Source organism: Neoarius graeffei, chromosome 16, assembly GCF_027579695.1.
Source record: "Neoarius graeffei isolate fNeoGra1 chromosome 16, fNeoGra1.pri, whole genome shotgun sequence".
Classification (NCBI taxonomy): Eukaryota; Metazoa; Chordata; class Actinopteri; order Siluriformes; family Ariidae; genus Neoarius; species Neoarius graeffei.
In genome coordinates this window covers 30,710,435-30,731,963 of record NC_083584.1, presented here as the reverse complement: position 1 = coordinate 30,731,963, position 21,529 = coordinate 30,710,435, and the positions used below count along the sequence as shown (strand labels likewise).

Below are 21,529 nucleotides of genomic sequence, written 5' to 3'. Positions count from 1 at the left end.
TCTTGCTGTGAGGCGACAGCGCTAACCACTACACCACCGTGCTGCCCATGTTTCAACATTTAAAAAAAAATACTATAAGCAGTAAGCTATAATAAATGAAACCAAGTCAGTATTTGGTGTGAGACGACCCTTTGCCTTAAAAAAAAAAAAGCAGTCTGAGGTCCAGTGAGTGCAGTTTGATAAGGAAATGAGCTGTAGGTTTTACTGAGCGTCTTACAGAACCAGCCACAGTTCTTCTGGACACTTTGACTGTCACACTCGCTTCTTAATTTCACACCAAAACCCAGCAGCCTTCATTATGTTTTCTTTTTTAATCTGAAAAGTCGTCTCTTGTGTAATATGCTGTTCAGATACAAACTTTTTTTTTTCTGTAACATTTTAATTTTGTGCTGGAAAATGAATGTTTAGACTCTGAAATGTTTTTTAGTACTGACTCGATAATGTAGACGTCATGAAATAAAAATCTGTAACAAAGTTTGTATGAAAAAAACCATCAGGTGCTGAAGACTTTTGCACGGGACTGTATATTAGAATTAAATGTAAGAGATGTAAGCTAGTTACATGAAATGAACTTCTCTAAAATCTCAAAATGGCTGTTCTCCGAGATATGACCTTGTAATATTAAAGGGCATATCACAGGTAAATTCAGGAGCAAGATCAATGTAATTCTCCTATTTGATATTAAACTTTGCTCAAATATCTGTCACATTTTGCATTTTGTGCAATTTTTTTTTTTTTTTTTACCTTGCGCAATACCAGAAAAATTCAGTTGAAATTGAGGCGAATTGGTCCGCCTCTGAAAAAACTTTGGCATTTGGATTTCCCGGCAAACATTGATTTTCGTGACGTCACGTGCGGGACGCCTCGTTCTGAATCCTACGTCAGCGCTGGTTTGTTTATGAGAAAACGACCGTCTTATTTACATCCCCGGTGTTGTCTCCATCGTCTTCACTACTTGAATCCCCATCAAATCCAAACAGATGAAGCCCCAATTCTGACATCTCATTATATTCTTCATCCAAAGGTGAAGTAACATTGCGCTCAGGTGACAATTCCATATTTCAATGCAAAATCGCTCGCTGCTAAACTTGGTCTACACAGGCTGTGCACTGAAACCGTGCGAGCTCTCGCAGCCTGCTGGCGCTTCTGCAGGTGACGTCATGAATAACTGAGCTCCGTATCAATGTGCTGCCGAAGCGCGCAGAAGGTGTTAGTACGCCTGTCATTATAGTGCGGACTTTCCATAGCATAGAAAATCGCTACGTTTCAATTTGTGTAACTGAACTTGTTTCATATCACTGGTCATATAAACCTATGTAAACAGGAAAAACGTGGAAGAGTTTGGTCGCATCTAACTACAGCCCCAAAAAATACCATTGGCCATGCTGAGCCTAGCTACATTGCTGACAGGAGTGACAGCGCGTCTGACTGCGTCTGACTGACTGGGAGGTCGCGCAAAGCTCGGAGAGGTACAGAGCAGCTCGTCTCAATTCAGATAAGAGCATATTTCATTATGGAAGTACGGTGGACTGTTCCTTTAAGGTTACAATGTCTGTAATGACTTTCATTCCTAGTTGCATTGTAACTACCTACGTTGTAATTCCTGATGACGCTTATAATGTATTTGAATTTCATGGTTGAACCCCTGTATTCCCCTTGTCAATCACTGTTATTTTAAAGAACTGTTTGAATAAAGAGGCGAGACTTGCCGTATTTTTATATTTGGGGAAATGTGCTCTTCCACTTCCTTTTTTTTTTTTTCCTTCCCTGTGCCTTTACACAAAGTAAGCCAAACCGGAGGTCTTTTATGTTTCAGTATTGCTTTTCAGCTGGAACAACAAAAACGTGTGTACAAAAGTCTTGCATCTCGCATATTGTGCTGCCTTACTTTGGCAGGAAACCAAAAGCAATAGAAAAGAAAGAGGTGGCTTAGAGTTCTCCCACTGTGATTCCCAATGTACATTACAGCTGGCTCTTTGTGCTCCTGATCTTAATGTAGAAGATTCCACCTTTTATTTTGAAGATGAGTTTTGCCATCGTGTGGGACTTTAATAAAGAATTGGTGCTCTGTGGTTAAACTGAGATTTCTGATATTCTGGTTACCTAATAAACAGTTTATTTTCAGTGTGTTGCATAACCCAGGTATCCAGGCCACTTAGTGCTTTTTATATCACTGAATATTTCTGAAAGAGCTGTTTAGGTGCTTTATTTTTTATTTATAAAAAAAAAAAATGCCCAAAACTGCCCACTCCAGCCCACTCTGTGTAAAGTAGTACTGAAAGCAGCAGTGCCTTCACATTTGTGCTTTCATCGCTGTTTCAATATTATAGTGCTTTTGCTTTCAGAGCTGCTGAATAAAGGTTTTCTCTTTCTCTGGAGATCTTTACTTCTCCCTCCTCCACCACCATCGGTCTGTTTCGAGGAGGACAATAGAGACGGAGGGAGGTTCCTCTTTGTCCACCAGGGTCAAGAGCAAATGGCTCATGCAGTCCGAGATCAGCTCTGATTTTGTTCTCATCATGTAACCGTAGTCAGAAAAACCATTCACGTAACCACCTGATCGATGTCCACCGTGTTCTTGACATGTGCCATTTAGTTTTCTGAAACATGTACGTACTAATACAAGTGTCAAAGAAATTGCTGATGCCTTCATCTGACTTCATTCTTGGAGAATGATGAACCCTCAGAGGCTCAAGACAAATGAGGGTTTAGCCTCAGCTGGCCTCGGAGGCCTCCCCGATGGAGAGCGTTATTTAAAAAAAAAAAAATCCAGACTGTGCTGACTATTATGGTCCAAGCTCACATTCCTGACACAGAGCTGTTGTTCAGCTGTGAATGACTCCAGCCTCGGGCGTAAGTCCTCAGCTATGTCAATTGCCCATTTCAGTAAACCAAGAGTCATGCTGGTCTTATGGGGATGTAGAGGAAATCTCTAGAATTTCTCTCCTCCCATCTCTTCCCCTGTTAGATAAACATAATTAAGTGCAAAAGACCACTGTGATCTGACTGATTTAAGAGCACAGTGTGTCTCCGTTTAATGAGGGCGAGAGAGTTCGCTACAGTAATACAATCCGTGTCTTCTTACTGTATACGCTTTCACATGACCAACAATGACCTAGTGAAGTGTAATGCGTGAAGATCTTGTAATACGCTTCCGAAATTTCTTCATACACCTATCTGATGTATAAAGAACGGCCTCTGTCTCAGTTCCAGCATCACTTTCTTTTTGTCGGCGATAGTGCTTGAAAGCTTGAGTCCTCTGATCTCTCTCCTGCCCGTAGCGAGTGTGTGTCGGGCTCAGTTAGGACTGACGTGATTAGCCGGTTGCCTATTGAGCTCCTGAGCCTGGGAGCAGAAGGTCACACACTGAGAAGTCATAGCACTACTGGTCCTTTCGGTCGCTTTGCCTTTGATCTTAACAGATCCCGGACACGTCAAGCCATGGTTTGAGAATGAGAGCCAGCCATGACTGACCGACCGACTGACTGATCATCACTCCCCGTCTCGTGTGAGAATTCGGATGAAAACGAACTGCAAAGGTTGATTTTCTGTTGAAAAGGAAGTAACTCCAAATTAGAAGTATCTATATTTTATACAAAAAAAAAAGTCATTGTGGCATGAGAACCTAAATTACCTACTATACTAAAATAGTACAGCAGTAATGTACTAGTATCAGTCTCTATATTGAAGTATGATACTGACATAGTATCACAAGCAAGACTTCGATCAGTCGCTAGAGAGTCTGATGCGTTTTGTCAGAAATGTGGTAAAAAAAAACCCTGCCTACTTTCACACAGAGGCCATTTGACGGACGGTTAAAATGACCAGAACCAGACTTTTTTCTTCTTAGCCCATCAGCAAATCTCATTTACTCACCGCTAACTGCTTCTAACAAAACCTCTAAAGATGGTGTTCTGGAAATATTTGTCAATTCGTTCCAGTGACTATAACTTGACCCGAAAAGCTTATTGTGACATGGATGTGTGATTACAGCCTTCATTATTCTGAAGCTTGTAGCCAGGAAACTGTGGCTCAGATGCTCCACGGGCCACAGCGTGCCTGAGGCTCAGACTAATTGGCACACTATTTAGTTCTGTAGTATGTGGCTTAATTATGGGATGTAGCCCAAAAAAACCCAACCAAGGCTATGTGCTATTTTCCTGCCACTGAACATACCGTATATATGTTTAAATGATGTCTTTGGGGGGGGGTTTGTACCAAAAATTGAGAAGTTGTTGCGAAATACTGAGCAGAAATATATATCGGAGAAGAATCTGGATAATTAGATGTTGTCGGTGTGTCCTGTCCTAAGGGTGCTTGCTTACTTTGGCTTCGATTCTCTTCTCTTGCCTTGATTAGAAAACTTTCTCGCTATTGACATTTTGATTTAAGATTAGTGAAAAATTGTGATGATGATAGCTGGCAGGCGGCACGGTGGTGTAGTGGTTAGCGCTGTCGCCTCACAGCAAGAAGGTCCGGGTTCGAGCCCCGTGGCCGGCGAGGGCCTTTCTGTGTGGAGTTTGCATGTTGTCCGCGTGGGTTTCCTCCGGGTGCTCCGGTTTCCCCCACAGTCCAAAGACATGCAGGTTAGGTTAACTGGTGACTCTAAATTGACCGTAGGTGTGAATGTGAGTGTGAATGGTTGTCTGTGTCTATGTGTCAGCCCTGTGATGACCTGGCGACTTGTCCAGGGTGTACCCCGCCTTTCGCCCGTAGTCAGCTGGGATAGGCTCCAGCTTGCCTGCGACCCTGTAGAACAGGATAAAGCGGCTTGCTTGAGAAGACTGAGGTTTTTTGGTGTGTGCAGGACACTGCTTAGGACTTTTTATGACTCTGTGGTAGCATCAGCGATTTTCTACGCTGTGGTCTGCTGGGGCTGTGGAAGTTCAGAGAGGGACAGGAAGAAACTTAATAAACTGGTCAGAAGGGCTGGCTCAGTCTTGGACTGTCTTCTGGACTCCATTGAGGTGGTGGGTGAGAGGAGGATGTTAGCCAAGCTGACCTCAATCATGGATAACCCCTCTCACCCCCTACATGAGGCTGTGGGGGCTTTAAGCAGCTCGTTTAGTAGTAGACTGCTACACCCACGGTGTAAGAAGGAGAGATACCGCAGGTCATTCATACCTACTGCTGTCAGACTGTATAACACCCACAACTTGTAACGTAGCACCAATAACCTGTTTGTCGTTTAATTTGCACTACTTCACCACTACTACCTCTGCCATCTCTCATCGATGCAATTATGTGCAATAATATAGGCCCTAAACTGTTTTTATGCATATTTATATATATGTATGTGTGTATATATACAGAGTCTACCTGTAATGTGCAATTTTTCCGAGCCTCTCAATAAGGCAATTTTTCTATACTTTTTCACGGTAGATAATGCAAATAGCCCTCTGTATTTAATCCTTCGTTTGTCTAATTTTTATTTCAGTTTTATTTGTTATCTGTTTGATAATTTCTTGCTACTGTAACACGTGAATTTCCCCGATGTGGGATGAATAAAGTGAATCTAATCTAATCTAATCTAGAGATAATGCGATGAAATGAGATGATAGCTGGCTATAGGGGCGATTCTATAATTTTTGTTCAAATTCACACTTTTTAACATCTTGAAAAAAATGTGTTATTTCCTGCAAACTTTGTAGTTTTAGGCATACAATAACATCTAAGGAACATTATTCTACTGATGGGACACTTTAATTCCCTACTGAATTTTTATACAAATTTAACATTTTTTGTCTCTCCCCAAATGTGTCACAACCGAAACACAATATCATTTCATATAAAAATGAAGTTTCCTGGACTGTATTTTGATTTTGCTTTAATTAACATTCCAAATATACTTCTAGTGATTTTTTAAAGACAACTTCCAGGATACTAAAATTAAAAAATATCATTTTAACACAATATTAAGGGTGGCTCTTCAAATTAATAGCATTTTGAAAACAATACTTCTCTGTAAATTCCATACAAACACTGATACAACTTTCAGATCCAAGGATTCATTAGTTTAATAATTTATCGAACTATATGTAATGAACCCATCATTTCAGCTATCAAAAAAATATTTTATTTTCCCTAAATATCCATATTTATCGGTAGTGACATGAAATATTCGGTAGTGACGCCATGTTTCAGTTGTGACAGCTATAGAGTCTGTAGACTATTAGTTACTTATATTTTGTGTAAAGAAGTTAAAAGTGGTGGTCATACCAAACAGCATGTATAGCACAAAGAGCCTTCAACAACACATATAGTAAAAGCACTTCACAAGCTGGAAAATAGCTTAGATGATGGATACCAAATATTTTCTTGATTTCCACTACTCGTCAGAAAAAAGATGACAATATGAACAATTTCAGTAACATCTTTTATTACATTAATCAAAATATAAACATATGCTACGGAGCCCTGGGGACATGAAGAGAAAAAAAAACAGAGAAAATGTAGTCACAGCTGTTTAAAATAGGCTACCTTTTCCTTTTACTGTTCATCTTTAGAATGATACTGTACTTAACTAAGTCTTAAAGACCAACCATACAAACATATTCCCATACTATGAACAGAACATGTGTCCATGTATTTCTCTGTTTCATTTTACATTCTAACTTCTATATTTCCTTAAACTGAACTGATGGGGTAAACAGAAGAAATGTTCACACTAGAATCATACAGGGTCCGTGTAACGCTTAGCATGCATCTATTTCCGTATTTCTATATTTGTCTGTGTATATGTCTGCCCTTTCATCATACATTGATTTCTTTAAACTTCCTTGAACTGAACTGATGAACTAAGATAAAGAAATGTTCACACAAGAATTATACAGTACATGGAGATCTCTGCTTTTGTGTCCGTTTTTGTAATTCATTTATTCGCTGTAATTTCCCTTCTTTCCTTCGTTTCTCATTTCTTTCTCTTTCCTTTCTTAGGTATTCTTGGTATCTTTCTGGGTCCTCCCTCAGTCTTTGTCTGTAGTTCCTTAGTCTCTCCGCAGTAGTTAAGGCTTTCTGTTTAGGCATTATTTTTCCGCTCTCTGTCTGTGGCTATCTGTATGATTTAAGCAAATATATTTGCACTATTAGCATGCAAGGAAGTCCTTTTGACTGAAATATAAGTATCATAAATACAATACTATAAATGGACTATTGTTTTGTATTTATTTCATGAAATGATGAAATCCAGACCATTTTGTCACTACCGAAACAACTATGTCACACCCAAAACCTCAACATATGTTTCGGTTGTTACTGTTTCGGTTGTGACAATTTAAGCTAATGTTGACCCTACTGCTAACATGCTAGTCAGTACGAAGTTAACTAGCATGGATCTCAACTTTGAAACATCAGTGAAAAGTAGATTACCAGCAAAAACAATAAAAAAAATCAAGATTATTTGCTAAAAAGCTGTTTGGTAGTGACATTTTGAAATGTCACCTGCTGATTTTCAACCTTACAACCCAATTTACTTCAAAATATTTTGACTGACGAACTTAGCATGCCACCATGAGGGAGAGAAAGGGCAGACTAACTTCCTGATCCAAAATGTAGGGGTGTGGTTTAAGGCTGTCATATAATATGGGCCAAAGTGTAGAATGTTTCGGTAGTGACATAAAAATGTGGGACAGGATTTTTTACATGTTTTTTTGTAGGGATCGACCGATATGTTTATTTCAGGGCCGATACCGATACCGATTATTATGGAATTGGGATGCCGATAACCGATATGTGTAACCGATAAATGTAAACATTATAATTCACATGAAATTAAACATAGCACACACTGACACAGACCTTCATATCCATGAAATGCATGTTTAATTGTAAAATTGAACATGAAATTTTGTGCAGGGAGATGCCAGCAGCATTTGTACAATAAAGTCAAACATTAGTTGGAATAAAATGAGAAATAAAATAATAATAAAATATTCACCAATAAAAAAATAAATCACTCCCTACTATATTACAGCTCACCATTTTCAGTGGAAAATAAATGAAAATACGCTCTGGATTCTTTTACACTAAGAACTAAGTAAGACTTACCAACTTCAAGTAGTTTTTAAATAACAAATCAAGTGTAGGGAGCTGCCTGCAGCATTTTTTTAAAAAGTAAAATCAAACATTCAGTAAAGTAGGCTATCACTCCCTATTAGGAGCGGCTGCTCCTTTAAGAGTATATCGCTTTCCGAATCAGAAGCGCTAGCGAGGAGAATCACTTGCGCAAGAATTATAAATACTAGTCACACCTGGCTTGTTTAAATGTTCAAATAGCACTTTATAAAGTTGCCTAACATACAAGTGCAATGCGCTTGTTGAGCACGAGTCACGTCATGAAGTTTACTCATCACCGTAACAAATAGCCAGTAGGCTCGCGCTAGCCTACAGAACACAAACACTGCGTTTTACTTCGTCTTCCCTTGACCACCTCTCTGTATGGCTGTCATTCTACTGTTCGAGTAGAACTACTGACACATTCACAGCGTTTCCAGACGGGGATTTAAAAATGACTGCAGCCTACGTTACATGTAGTTTCAGCGAGACTAGTTGGTTGTAGGCTAATTCAAGTGCTTCCTTCCGTAAGCTAAGTTTGCCTGGCTACACAGATGCAAATGGACAATTTTAACGAGTAGTAGATGAAGAATGTAAACATATAATGATGTTGTGCTTTTGCAACTTGTGTGTTTGTGACTTATTGCGGCAAAAGCAGCGCGTCCTTACCTTGATACGGGCGCCTTAAAACAGTTCAGAGTGTTTAGCTGCGCTGCAGGTTAGGTTAACTGGTGACTCTAAAGTGAGTGTGAATGGTTGTCTGTGTCAGCCCTGTGATGACCTGGCGACTTGTCCAGGGTGTACCCCGCCTTTCGCCCGTAGTCAGCTGGGATAGGCGCCAGCTTGCCTGCGACCCTGTAGAACAGGATAAAGCGGCTAGAGATAATGAGATGAGATGAGGTGTTGATTGGCTATATCTCTTGTGCCAAACAAATCAGATGTTGTGGTGGGCGGGACCGTGTTCTTGAACTCAGAGAGGCGAGTGCAGGAAAGGACGTGCAGTGACAGTCGCGTTAGGAACGAAATGGCTGCAAAAAGGCATGTTATCGGTATATCGGTGGAAATTATGGCCGATACCGATAACCCTAAAAATGCAGAATATCGGCCCGATATATCGGCTAGGCCGATTATCGGTCGACCCCTAGTTTTTTGTGATTATTACGATAAAATGCCAATAGAAATATGGTTATGGCATAATTAACCAAAAGTCTTCATAAAGACATTCCTAAAAATGTGTTAGAAAAAATTCTAAAAAAATATTTCATATTTTTTTTTCCATTGTGAAATTAAGTCTTTGGAATTTGGGACAGCTACCTCGCAATTGAAAGTACCATAAAAATGATAGTATTTTCGATATTAAACTAGCAGCTACATCAAATATTACTTAGTGTCCTGGTTGATATTTCCTTACACTTTGATATCATTAAAAGAAAAATTACATAAAAGGTTTTTAAATTATTTTTTTTGGTCCGGGACAGCATTTTGAACAACTTTTGTAGAATCGCCAATAGACATTTGAATACAGTAGACTTGTGTTGTCCTTAAATACTAAGCCATGTACTGTCTGGATTTTATTTTTTTTTTATGTTTTTTAAACCTATTGCTGCAGAAAGTCTGATTTTTGCTGGAAGTCACTTTATCGACTGTGACCGGAATATCATGGGAGCTAAAGTGCAGCTTTGAGTTATGCTGCTATTTCCGTCCTCTCCTCTCTTTCCTCATCTAGGATAATATTACACTAAGGCACCGTGCTATTGAGAACACTACAGGATTTCATTTAAAGTCTCCAAATTGTTTGTTTATTTTTTTCTACTTTAAGAACTGATAAAGCATGGCCAGTTAAGAGCATACTGCAGCAACGTTACATAAGACTACTGTTTTGGAGGATTTTATGTAGATTATAGGAGATAAATGGATCGGATGTTTTAGACTTCTGTCATCCCTTCTTAGAAGCTTACTTACTTAAGGCTTAGTGGGGGGAAAACGGCAAGCTGGAAGTCAGCCCTTCGGTGAAAAATGCTAATATAGATTATTTGATATATTTTAGGTTAATGTGGGGAAAAAAAATAATTTGCCACAGCATGTTTTGTTCAGCGTCTGACTTGCAGCAGTAATGGTTCAGAATGCCCCATGCGGTGTGTGAATCATTCACACCTTGACTGCAGACTTGTTATTCGATACAGAGCTGCTGGGGAGTTTTTAGAAAGGCAGTGATGCGAAGGTCACATTTTTAAATTTAGCTGCATTTGTTTTTCTGGAGAGAGGGGGGGGGAAAAACCAAAGCTGTTTACAGCATGCACACATCTGTCTGACCGCTAATTCACTGCACTGCTCACTTCAGGCACGTTTCCATCAAGTATCCTGAACATTTTTTGACAAAAGTGTTCAAGATCTATTTTGAATGATTTTTTTTTTTTTTTTTTACCATGAATAATTAACGAGCACTGTAGCCTCAACCAGTCGGTAAGAATGTAACGGTAAACATGTCGATGAGCATGCGTTGAATCTGCCCTGAATAATAAAATGCTGGGGAAAGGGGGGGGTTTGGTACAGCAAGCTGTCTCAGCCTCCGACGTTCCACCCACAGCCAACTTTCTGATACTTATTATACACTTCTGTACAAGCTTTAGACTTCTGACTGACTGGTCAGACTTCTATATCGACAGAATTCTCTCGGACTGGTTTCTGTTTCAAAGTGAGAGTATATATAATGTATAGTTAACGAACTGAAGAATATTTCACTGCTTCCTGACAGTAAGCGTTATTCCAGAGCTTTGTTTAACGCCGTTTTGTGATTAGTAAATGGAATATACTCTCATATTGGTATATTTGCCTATTTGCAATGCCATTCAACCAATTTGTACAAGAGTAGATGGTTGTTGGTCACATTTAGTCATAAAAAAGTACAAGAATCTTTCGTATGGCTTCATGAGAATAGCTCTACTACAGCAATCTGTGGTTGGTAGAAGAGAGCAACTGGACTTGCTTGAAAAGTCTTGAAGACGTTTCGCCTCTCGTCCGAAAGGCATCCTCAGTTCTGCCTGTCTAATAGGGAGTATCAAGTATTTATCCTCTCATGGATCATCATAGAATCCGAATCAGAATGCTGATGGCTGCATTGTAGGTGGCTGATAGATGTCATAGACACCCACCTCTGTTCAGTGATGGTCGTTCCAGGTTGACAAAAATGAACGATCCTCTCTGGCTAAGATGTCTGCCAGTTTTCTGGAAGTCCTCTCATACTCCCGCACCAGTGAAGGGAACTCATCCTAAAGTGCGTAGAAACATATCTGTGAAGATACTCAGTCATCCAGGTACATAGTAATCTGTGGTTGGTAGAAGAGAGCAACTGGACTTGCTCTCTTCTACCAACTTGATACTCCCTATTAGACAGACAGAACTGAGGATGCCTTTCGGACGAGAGGCGAAACGTCTTCAAGACTTTTCAAGCAAGTCCAGTTGCTCTCTTCTACCAACCACAGATTACTATGTACCTGGATGACTGAGTATCTTCACAGATATGTCTCTACTACAGCAGTTCCTGGCTGTAGGAAATAAACATGATTTCTAAAAAGCTGAGCTCAACACAACCCGACTCATTTCCATGGGTATAATGGCATACAGTATAGGCCTCAAGTGTAGATAGAGCTGAGAATCATCAGCATAGCTGTGGAATCGGCCTAAATATTGTATTTCTGCTTGCATTGAGCAAGATCATCCATATATAAAGAAAAAGTAATGAACATAATATCGATCCTTGGGGTACTCCAAAGGCGGCATGGTGGTGTAGTGGTTAGCACTGTCGCCTCACATCAAGAATGTTCTGGGTTCGAGCAAACTCCATACAGAAAGGCCACTTTGCTCGAACCCAGAACATTCTTGATGTGAGGCGACAGTGCTAACCACTACACCACCATGCCGCCTTTGGAGTACCCCAAGGATCGATATTATGTTCATTACTTTTTCTTTATATATGGATGATCTTGCTCAATGCAAGCAGAAATACAATATTTAGGCCGATACAGGCTGCAACCTATATTTAACAGTTATTAAGGTGAAGGTGAATATTGGTGAAAAATAACTGAGATAAAGTCAAGGTTATTATTCGCTGATGTTCACTGAGCCTGAGGTGGATAAATGTTTTAGTATAAATACAAAGGTGAGTTTATAAAAAAAAAAAAAAACTGTATTTAAAAAAAAAAATCCATCCATAGCCACTTATTCTGTGCAGGGTTGAAGGCAAGCTGGAGCCTATCCCAGCTGACTATGGGTGAGAGGCGGGGTACACCCTGGACAAGTCGCCAGGTCATCACAGGGCTGACACATAGACACAGACAACCATTCACACTCACATTCACACCTACGGTCAATTTAGAGTCACCAGTTAACCTAACCTGCATGTCTTTGGACTGTGGGGGAAACCGGAGCACCCGGAGGAAACCCACGCGGACACGGGGAGAACATGCAAACTCCGCACAGGAAGGTCCCCGTCGGCCACTGGGCTCGAACCCAGACCTTCTTGCTGTGAGGCGACAGCGCTAACCACTACACCACCGTGCCGCCCCTCACATAAAATACTTTTGTTTTGAAATGGATAAAGTAAATCACAGGTCCACCTGACTTTTGAATAGTTTTAGACCAAACTTCATATCTTTAGTGTCTTTAGGAACAACGTTTTTTTTCTTAATTGGGAATTCTTCCTCACTTACGGTGACAAGGTGATTGGCTGCCATTTTGCCAAGTTGCTCAAGGTGATTATCGTGAAATTGGTAGAGAATTCTGACTATCAGCATACGCAATATCTCATCTCATCTCATTATCTCTAGCCGCTTTATCCTGTTCTACAGGGTCGCAGGCGAGCTGGAGCCTATCCCAGCTGACTACGGGCGAAAGGCGGGGTACACCCTGGACAAGTCGCCAGGTCATCACAGGGCTGACACATAGACACAGACAGCCATTCACACTTACGGTCAATTTAGAGTCACCAGTTAACCTAACCTGCATGTCTTTGGACTGTGGGGGAAACCGGAGTACCCGGAGGGAACCCACACGGACACGGGGAGAACATGCAAACTCCACACAGAAAGGCCCTCGCCGGCCACGGGGCTCGAACCCGGACCTTCTTGCTGTGAGGCGACAGCGCTAACCACTACACCACCGTGCCGCCCCATACGCAATATCATATAAATAATATAGCATGTTGCTGACATTTAACTGTGAAAGTCCTGTGAATAAGACGTCCAGTGCTACCCCCTTAAGTCCTGCCATGAGTTCAAAGCACTCGATAAGAACCTTGTGATTCATATTTGTCAAATGCGGCACTGAGATCTAACAAGGTTAGAATTACACAGTTACTGGAACAGATTGTTGTCATTAACAGGACATGTTCTGTACCATGATGAGGTTTGAATTCAGACTGAGGAGTTTCAGAAATGTAATTTTTATGCCTCCGCCACTAGGTGGTAATTTTGGGTTGACTGTATGTGGCTGTACATGACAGGAAGCTCACAGCAAGGTCAAATGTGTGAAAATATTTTTCATCAAGAGCTTCCTTCCTGTTTGTCACATAGAGGTGTTCGTTACATGTTCAGAAACCTAAGGCCCACCACATCAAGTGATTATATTTTGGCATTAATCCAAACATGTATTGAGGTCTATTTTAAAGGTAAACAAATTAATAACGATGGGGACAAGCAGAGGAGGCATTCAGGTGTCAAGGTCTGCATGTTAATCTGCGAACTTGTTAACCCACAGGCGTGAAAGAACATCTTTGTCCAGTATTTTAGAACGAAATTGAGGTTTTAATAGACTGAGAACGCGTCTAAAGACCCAGCATTCCTGAAAATACACCTTTCGATAGCAGAGCTCCTTTGTGTGCATGAAGCAGACCCCCATACTTAACAGAAATATGTTGACCTGATTTTTGATGGATTTGACCACGTGACACGCATGCATACATCCGTATGAAAGTGTACCACCACAGGGAACCCGATCATAAGTGCAAGGCAACGTATCTCATAACCACTTGACCACCGGACAGCGAACTTTGTATCTTTATTTACAACCCCGATTCCAAAAAAGTTGGGACAAAGTACAAATTGTAAATAAAAACGGAATGCAATAATTTACAAATCTCAAAAACTGATATTGTATTCACAATAGAACATAGACAACATCAAATGTCGAAAGTGAGACATTTTGAAATTTCATGCCAAATATTGGCTCATTTGAAATTTCGTGACAGCAACACATCTCAAAAAAGTTGGGACAGGAGCAATAAGAGGCTGGAAAAGTTAAAGGTACAAAAAAGGAACAGCTGGAGGACCAAATTGCAACTCATTAGGTCAACTGGCAATAGGTCATTAACATGACTGGGTATAAAAAGAGCATCTTGGAGTGGCAGCGGCTCTCAGAAGTAAAGATGGGAAGAGGATCACCAATCCCCCTAATTCTGCGCCGACAAATAGTGGAGCAATATCAGAAAGGAGTTCGACAGTGTAAAATTGCAAAGAGTTTGAACATATCATCATCTACAGTGCATAATATCATCAAAAGATTCAGAGAACCTGGAAGAATCTCTGTGCGTAAGGGTCAAGGCCGGAAAACCATACTGGGTGCCCGTGATCTTCGGGCCCTTAGACGACACTGCATCACATACAGGCATGCTTCTGTATTGGAAATCACAAAATGGGCTCAGGAATATTTCCAGAGAACATTATCTGTGAACACAATTCACCGTGCCATCCGCCGTTGCCAGCTAAAACTCTATAGTTCAAAGAAGAAGCCGTATCTAAACACGATCCAGAAGCGCAGACGTCTTCTCTGGGCCAAGGCTCATTTAAAATGGACTGTGGCAAAGTGGAAAACTGTTCTGTGGTCAGACGAATCAAAATTTGAAGTTCTTTATGGAAATCAGGGACGCCGTGTCATTCGGACTAAAGAGGAGAAGGACGACCCAATTTATCAGCACTCAGTTCAGAAGCCTGCATCTCTGATGGTATGGGGTTGCATTAGTGCGTGTGGCATGGGTAGCTTACACATCTGGAAAGACACCATCAATGCTGAAAGGTATATCCAGGTTCTAGAGCAACATATGCTCCCATCCAGACGACGTCTCTTTCAGGGAAGACCTTGCATTTTCCAACATGACAATGCCAAACCACATACTGCATCAATTACAGCATCATGGCTGTGTAGAAGAAGGGTCCGGGTGCTGAACTGGCCAGCCTGCAGTCCAGATCTTTCACCCATAGAAAACATCTGGCGCATCATAAAACGGAAGATACAACAAAAAATGACCTAAGACAGTTGAGCAACTAGAATCCTACATTAGACAAGAATGGGTTAACATTCCTATCCCTAAACTTGAGCAACTTGTCTCCTCAGTCCCCAGACGTTTACAGACTGTTGTAAAGAGAAAAGGGGATGTCTCACAGTGGGAAACATGGCCTTATCCCAACTTTTTTGAGATGTGGTGTTGTCATGAAATTTAAAATCACCTAATTTTTCTCTTTAAATGATACATTTTCTCAGTTTAAACATTTGATACGTCATCTATGTTCTATTCTGAATAAAATATGGAATTTTGAAACTTCCACATCATTGCATTCCATTTTTATTTACAATTTGTACTTTGTCCCAACTTTTTTGGAATCGGGGTTGTACATAAGTTAGATTATTATTTTATTTTTTTATCCAGTGGTTATTTTTAAATTTGCTTTTTTAAAAATATCATGGGATTATTTACGAACACACTTTGCAGAAAATATTCACGCCGCTTTCATATAAAACGAGTTAAAGCAATTTGATTCATCCACTAGCTTGATGGACACTTGACAGATTCTGTCATGTACAGCAAGGGCGGTAGATGGATGTAAGTGCAGGAAGAGTTTTATTGAAAGCAAACGGAGACAGAGGCAGAGTTGACAAACAGTCAGCGGTCGAATGAGGCACAGACAGGAGATCAGAGGTAATACGATACAATACTCAAAATCCAAAACCACAAATAGGATCGAAACCAGAAAAGTGATCCAAAATGCAAGGCTTTCGCAAAGTCTGTGTGTTACTGAGAGTCCTTATATGTATGCGCTGTGATAGAGCTCTAATCAGGAACAGGTGCATGCTAATTAGTCCTCAGGGCGTGCAGACGCTTTGCAGTTTGTGGCTGTGTGCTCTGAGCTCCAACACACGTGGATGTGAAAGATGTAACCAGACAACTGTTTGACATCAAGTTTGATATTTCATCATAACTATACAGGAATGATGTAAAGTGAAAGTGCTCGTTCACTGCTGTCCACCAGGCACCCAGCAGAGTCACATCATAATAAATGTCGTGTTGTTTCTAGCCGCATGGCAGGCGGAGTTAAAGAAAGGAATAAATATGTACTCGTAACTGCGATGCATATCTCATTATTGGTGTCCTTGTCACAAGAGAATGCAGCAATTTATTGACGCAAAATACGCTACACGACACAATTCGATGGTTCATGTACTGTAATATCATCAATCATATTAAGGTTGATTTTGTGCCCTTGTGAATATTTTTCTTATACACTTCTCAGGAGCTCTGCTTTTTATACCCCCGCTCTGAAGGAGGGGGAGGTATACAGGTTTACCTCTGTCTGTCTGAAACACTCTTTTTCTCAGCAACCACAAATCATAGCCACTTGGTACTTGGTATCAAGCTTCAGCTTGGGGTTCTATGCCGTGCATACCATTTTCAGGTCTGTCGCACATCAATTTCCTGTTTACCGACTGAATGTATTTACGGAACATATAGCGTGGATTTACAAACTTTTCGTCACACTTTTCTCAGCAACTACAAATCACAACTGCTTGATATTTGGTACCGAGCTTCAGCTTGGGGTTCTGTACCGTGTATACCGTTTTCAGGTCTGTCCCACATCGACTTCCTGTTTACCGACTGAATGTATAACAAAACATATAGCATGGATTTACAAACTTTTCGTCAGACTTTTCTCAGCAACTACAAATCACAACTGCCTGATATCTGGTACCGAGCTACAGCTTGGGGTTCTGTACCGTTTATACCGTTTTCAGGTCTGTCCCACATCGACTTCCTGTTTACCGACTGAATGTATTTACGAAACATATAGCATGGATTTAGAAACTTTCGTCAGACTTTTCTCAGTAACTACAAATCACAACTGCTTGATATTTGGTACCGAGCTTCAGCTTGGGGTTCTGTACCGTGTATACCGTTTTCAGGTCTGTCCCACATCGACTTCCTGTTTACCGACTGAATGTATTTACGAAACATATAGCATGGATTTAGAAACTTTCGTCAGACTTTTCTCAGTAACTACAAATCACAACTGCTTGATATTTGGTACCGAGCTTCAGCTTGGGGTTCTGTACCGTGTATACTGTTTTCAGGTCTGTCCCACATCGACTTCCTGTTTACCGACTGAATGTATTTATGAAAAATATAGGGTGGATTTTGACGTTATTTCAAGAAGCAAAATGCTATTTCAAAATGACAGTTTACCAGGATGCTATTTGAAATCCCTGGGGAGAGACACTGCTCTTTACTTACTTGTTTAAGGGTTAATTATTTGTTGACGTCAACATTCATAATAAGTGTCTTCTTCCTTCGATTGCTTGCGTTCTGATCTAAGCGAGAGCGGAGGGATACGTAAGTGAGCAGTAGCTCACAGTTGATCTTGTTAAGCAGTGCCTAAATATCTACATTATACATACACGTTAACGGGTCTGTATTACCATCTAGCTGTGCATTTGCTGTCTCACTGATCTCCATAGATAATCCTGAAGGTGAAGGAGCGGCTCTACATGCCTGGCATCCAGTAAAATTATCCTCCTCCGTGAGACAAGTGTCTGTTTTCAGCGGAGTCCTGCTAGTTTGAATCCCAGTTATTCAAAGAGACAAATACACCATCATCTCCCTCCACTTTAATGAACACAGTGATGGCTGTAGCTCACGCTCTTGACACCTACTTCTTTCCCCTCACTTTTGAGCGAGGATGAGAGCAGAGAGCAGCTCCAACTGTTGCTTCAGTAATAAGGAGAGCATTCGGTCTTTTAAAGGTCGTGAATAAGGCAGAGGATGTGGGAAATTAAAGAAGCTTGCATGCTGTAATCAGCAGCTCTTATTCAGGGTGTTTTTTTTGTTGTTGTTTTTTCCTCTTTGCCTTCGTTCTAATTAGCACACTGTAACTGGTGTTTGTGATATTCTGGGGCACAATACTTTTAGTTCTCCTATTCAGCAGAGACGTTCTGAGCTATTCTACCGTCATAAAGCCTTCTGTATTACCTCCAGTTTATGTTCTGATAAACTAATCAGGTAACACATTTTCATTATCGTTATTTGTGTATGAAAGCATATCTAATGAGATGTGAAATCATGACTCGGGATTGTTTCTAAACATTACGGAGTGCCTCAATCTCGCACGTTTATGTATCGGGCCTGTAGAAATCGAACCTGGTTCCTAGAAATGATAACATGTTTTTGTTCCCCCCCATCACACTGGTAGGAAATTTTCAGTTACATGCACATCATGTGGCTTGTGACTGTCGGTTTCCTCTCAGTTGCTTCAGTTGCGTCTTAGCTTTGAATTTTGACGCTTTGTTGTTGAAGGGTACCACTAGGCCGTTTCCTCTTCCTCTGAAGAACGCCTACTTCCTCCTTCTCTTCACCTCTCCTTCTCTTTCTTTCCGTGCAGCTAAGGCGAGTGAGGGGGAAAAGTAAAGTTTTATGCTTGGAAGCTTGTGCTGCCTTGGCGTTGATGTATATCTGAGCAGAAGCTGCGTTCTGCGCTTGCTGGCACTAATCAGCTTAAAGAAGAAGGAGCGAGCAGCCTGGCGTGAAGGTTTCCGGGTGAGTTTTTCTTTAGCTCACAGCAGAGGTTTCTGGGCTTCAGGGTGTTGCCTCCGGCAGATTAAGCACTTCTGCTATTCCTCATATCCTGCTGTATTCCACCTGGCCTGACCTTAGCTGCACTGCATCACACTGGACCGCTCCTCCTTTTTTTTTTTTCTTCCTTTTTTTCCCCTTTTCCCTACAAACTCCATATTTAGTAGAGTATTTTAGTAAAGAGCATCTGTTCTTATTCTTAGTATTGTGTGTGTGTGTGTGTGTGTGTGTATATATATATTTTCGAGGGCCCTTTTGATGTACCAGGCATCCGCTCTTTAATTTTAGTATTCGAACGACTTCATGAAGATTATAACTGCCTATAAATCGCATTTTGAACACTTGAACGCATCCCACAGTTCTGCCAAACAAATCAGTGCATCTGAATCAGTCCAGCATGGTTTATTTTTAACTTAATGCTAACATAAGCGCCAGTATTTCTGCTGGATAGATGAAATGGAGATTAAAGCTGCAGCTCCTGGGCGGAGATAAGGGTTGTAGGAGTCTGAAGTGTAAAGTGCTGTTCTGGTGCGAGATGGAGAGCCTTGGTGAAGTCATATGACAGGATATCCTGGTTACTACATGACAGAGCTAGAGCATGTTCGTGAAACAGAGAATGCCTGTTGAGGCCCGAAGCTGCTGATCTTCCATGCGTCTGTTCTCCTGCTGTAACCGTTATTTTATCTTTTGTTTAGTATGCAAAATATGTCATCCTATTTTAGTCATTTGGCTATTGTTTGTTTCACTCTAGATTTAGTTGATCTGCTAAAACTAATCAAAGAAAACCAAAGGTGTTTTTGCGACGCAAACCTCCTAACACACAAATGCGATGTTCTCGTCCATTTTATTTGCTTCTTAAGTGGAAATTAAATGGAACAGATCCTTTTGCACACGCCACACTGGCATTATATGCGTACTAAAACCTTCTCCTCCTCCTGTTCCTCCTTTACTGTGTAAATAAATATTGTGCAATGGCTAAAACAATCACACAGCTATAACGGTATCAGTAAGACACAGCAACTCCGTAAGGAAGTGGGTGAATCTAGTAAGGATTAAACACGACTTGGGCGCTGTTCTGTGAAAACAGTCAACACCAGACACACAGCAGAGTTACTGTAAATCACCCTAAAGTTAATGCTTTTCCTGTAACAGCATGTGGAGAAGTGTGTTCCTCTTCTAACACACCGGTTTGTCAAGGAATACAGTTTTCAATTTATTAACGAATACCACGTCGTACTTTTTATTGTTCATTGCTACATTTAATGGGTAACATACTGGAGACAAATTCCTGTCACTTGCATTCTAGCAGCTGTAAACAGTCGTTCCCTTGGCACCTCACCCTTTTTGTTAAGTTAAAAAGGCAACAAAAGTTTTTCACGTTCATTAGCGAGAAACTGTAAAGCAGGAGTCAACATCACTGTGGTATATTTAACAGTCATTCCACGAAATCGGGTCGTACACGAGCTGAAGGCATGTACGACGAGATTGAGTGGAATAACTGTTTCATTCTATCCACAGGGGCGGCACGGTGGTGTAGTGGTTAGCGCTGTCGCCTCACAGCAAGAAGGTCCGGGTTCGAGCCCCGTGGCCGGCGAGGGCCTTTCTGTGCGGAGTTTGCATGTTGTCCGCGTGGGTTTCCTCCGGGTGCTCCGGTTTCCCCCACAGTCCAAAGACATGCAGGTTAGGTTACCTGGTGACTCTGAATTGGCCATAGATGTGAATGGTTGTCTGTGTCTATGTGTCAGCCCTGTGATGACCTGGCGACTTGTCCAGGGTGTACCCCGCCTTTCGCCCGTAGTCAGCTGGGATAGGCTCCAGCTTGCCTGCGACCCTGTAGAACAGGATAAAGCGGCTAGAGATAATGAGATGAGACATTCTTACCATCAAATACTTTCATTCCATATTTTTTTTTTTTTGTGTGTGTGTTTTGTTTTTGAGTAGAGTTTTTATTTTCTCCTCAGCTGGTTCAGCAAAACGCTCCGCTATTTTGTTTTTCTCTACTCACGGTATATCAGCCGATATCCGAGTAGCCAATCGGAGCGCGCGATTGCTCATATCCAGTGAATGTAGATAGAATAATGCTGCACATATTTAGTAAAAGTTTATTTATTTCAGAGGTTAGGGGTCATCAAGGACGTTGGTTCTGGCTAGATAGAGTTAAAGTGTGGCAAGATGGACTGTAAAACTTTTTGACCTGATGTCTTTGTAGTCGAAAAGTTTTCTAATACCAAATGAGTAAGAAGTATAACAGCATCTTTCTGCAAATATGACATGTTGGCATACACCCGCAGTCCAGAGACATGGGTATCTAGCAGTCTTTTAATAAAGTCCCTTGTTTAATCGGATTTGACATTTTAATCTCATTTTCATTGATTGAAGGGAATGGTATTATCTTCTGTCATATCTTTGAGTAGAAGGATGAATTATTATTTAGTTTGGTTTTGGTATTCATATTTGTAAACGCCATCTGTGAGCATTTTTCATCTTTGTTGAAAAATCATCTTTGTTAAAAGTCATCTTTGTTGAAAGTTATCTTTGACTGGTGAACTTCTCTCAGTTAATAAATGCAATGAGTTTGCATCATTT

At 40.8% G+C, this 21,529-nt stretch overlaps 1 protein-coding gene across 4 annotated transcripts in view; it reads left to right on the top strand.

The window, feature by feature from the left end:
- Window positions 1-21,529, top strand: part of elmo1 (engulfment and cell motility 1 (ced-12 homolog, C. elegans)) — a 202,476-nt gene that overhangs the window by 49,076 nt on the left and 131,871 nt on the right. Inside the window, exon 2 of one of the 4 annotated variants that reach the window (XM_060942766.1) lies at window positions 18,753-18,907. The exons of the other annotated variants lie outside the window; for them this stretch is intronic. The gene's annotated coding sequence lies outside the window, so the exon portion shown is untranslated. The remainder of the gene's footprint in view (window positions 1-18,752; window positions 18,908-21,529) is intronic. 4 annotated transcript variants of the gene reach the window in all.